The sequence below is a fragment of the Onychostruthus taczanowskii genome, unplaced genomic scaffold, assembly GCF_017590055.1.
Source record: "Onychostruthus taczanowskii isolate IOZ18803 unplaced genomic scaffold, ASM1759005v1 scaffold84, whole genome shotgun sequence".
NCBI lineage: Eukaryota > Metazoa > Chordata > Aves > Passeriformes > Passeridae > Onychostruthus > Onychostruthus taczanowskii.
In genome coordinates this window covers 2,376,663-2,379,366 of record NW_024506332.1, presented here as the reverse complement: position 1 = coordinate 2,379,366, position 2,704 = coordinate 2,376,663, and positions in this window count along the sequence as shown.

Here is a 2,704-nt window from a genome sequence, read left to right as displayed (position 1 = left end):
TGTTTGGTGTGAAGTGTCCATTTCCTATAAACCTTGAAGTGATTAAACTGTTTCTTTATCTGTTCATCTCCAGTGCTGTATCAGTGCAGGATCTGTTATGGGTCGTGTTTGGAAGCCAAACTGTACAGTGGGTTCATAGAGTAATCACTGGCATAGTGAGAAGAATTTATTCTGGAATACTTTTCTGCAAGATCAGCTGGGAATCCCATTCCCCTGTGATCTGGGTGGTGTTGCTGTTGCTCTCTGTGGTGACAGTGGGGTGTCCTTCACATCAGTGCTTAGGAGGGACATACACAAAGTGACCCTTCCTTGGGTTTGGATGTTGAGATTCCTGTGTGCTCAGGTTCCCCGTTGTGTCCTGGCTTTGTGGGTCACTCTAGGGCCTGTCCTCCCGCTGTAATCCTGCCCAGGTGCCACTTCACTGGGCAGCATGTGGGGCCTGACCCACTGGTGCAGAATTTTGGGCAAGGAGAGTGGGAAGGTCTGGGTGTGTTAACAGTGATGGCAGGAAGGAGCTGGCAGTGATGTCGGTGCTGTGGGGGGCAGAGAACAGCCTCGGTGCTTTGGGGCTGCTGGGGCAGTTCCTGGAGCCCTGGCCCTGGTTCTCTGCCTGCACAGAACTCCTGAGGAACCAGTTTGGGATGGGGTGTCCCAGCTGTGCAGCACAGCACAGGCTGAGTGACACAGGTGAGCTCCAGAACGAAGGAAAAGGAAACAAATCATAACTCTGTTCTTTAACCGGTGGCTCCTAAATCCAGTGTAAATGCAGTGCTTTGAAGTTCATTAATCCACACTTGTGTCATGTAACAAAACAAAGCACAAGGGCAGCCACCTCTGCAGAGCCCGTGGGAGCTGCACTGGCAGCTGGGACTGTGCCCTCCCAGCTGTGGATGTTCCTGAAGTGCTGCCACAGCTTCCCAAGAATTTTTTATAAGTATTCAGAAGAAAAGATTGAACCTGGTTTTAGTGAAAAATAAAACCTAGTGTGAGAATCTACTGTTTGCTCTTTGGTTTGGCAGATGGAAAGTAACAATTCAGTGGTAAATTGTACAAACAGTCCCACTTCCTCTTCCCAGAACAGGGGTGGGTTGGGGTTTTTGGCCTTGCTGTGCAATCCCAGTGCTGCTCCTCAGATCTGCTGCCCCTGACAGTGCCACTTGTGTTGGTTTGCTGGCTGATGTGCAGAGCTGTGGAGGAAGGGATGGTTTCATGGCCCCGGGGTTTAAAAGTTCCTGCAATGAGAAAATTCTGCTGCAGAGCCTTGTGCTGTTATTGCCCTGAATTGCCTAATTGCAGTTACAAACGTGCCCGAGTCAATCTCACAGGACAGTGAATATGAGGACAAGCATCAATTTAATCTAAGCACGAAGATCATTGAAAAACATCACCCCAAAACATCCAGCACATATCTGTTAGAGTTTTTGTTGCTGTTGGAACTTCAGTGACTTTTTGCAGTCTTAGAGGAGGGAAGTTCTCAGTGTTAGGAAAGCTCTTAGCTAAGGTATTGAGATGCATGGCTTTAGGAGGGTGAGAATTGCATGTGGGCAGGGTTTAGTGGAGGTTTCCTTTAGAAGAAGTGTCTGTGGGATGCATTAATGTCATTTCTAACCCAGACCAAAAGGGCACAGTAACCCTCCTGTGTGCCCACACAGGCAGAACAAATACCATGGGGCCGTGTTTGCTTTGGAAGGGCTGAACTAACCTTGTGGGAAGCAAACTGGTGTTTCTTACCTGCAGGTCAGGTCACTGTTTGTTGCTTCTTGTTGAACATTGAGCTGCTTACATGAATGCCAAAGCCTTCTCTGAGTCTGCAGTTGAGCTTTGGAAGTCTAACTTTGAGTCTGATTGAGGTGTTTTAATATGCCCTGGAAAGTTGAAGGTGTGGAATCTCATGCAGTGAGTAACCTCTGGGTTTGGGGGTCTGTTGATGCTGAGGTTCAGAACCATGCAGTGCTTAATGTTAAAATAAGGTGTGAGGGGCAGGAGGATAACCCTCCTCACACAGCTGCTGGGAGCCAGTGCATGCAAACTGTACCCTGCTTTTCTGGGGAGGGGGGAGGTTGGGAAGCTCCATCTGAGGCTGCTGCAGGGCACTGGTTTCCCAGTGGCCAAGGTGGAATGACCCACTTGTTTTCATTGTGCTGTTGTTCAGAGCATCCTATGGCTTGCCCAAAGGGTGCTCGTGTCTCAAATTTTGGCAAGGAGTTGGGGAGGGAGGAGGAGAAGAGGTTTCTTTGTTTGTCTTTCTGTGGTGTTCCTGGGTTGTGCAGTTTGCAGTGACTGTGTCAGGACACCTTGGTATCTCTTATCTGCTGCAGGGTGAAATGCTGTCCAGTGCTTCAGGCTGGAATAACCCTTCCTAGGGCATGACTGTGAAGCCTGTAGAGAGTGCTGGGGAGTTTGGCACCATTACTCTGACTTTGTAATACTTGGCCTTATAGTTCTTAAGCACTCGTAGGTGCTTCTGATATTTTTTGAAATATCTTGGAAAAGAAGAAATTTGCCCTATGAAAGACGTGTCAGTAGCCCTTTGTAAAGGCTCAGTAACACCGGTCCTCTCTAAACCCATGTGAGGGTGGCTGAATAGAGAGGGGGAAACTGTTCTTGAGATCCAAAATCCATGTGAGGGTGGCTGCTGAATAGAAGGGAAAACTGTTCTTGAGATCCAAAATCCATGTGAGGGTGGCTGCTGAATAGAAGGGAA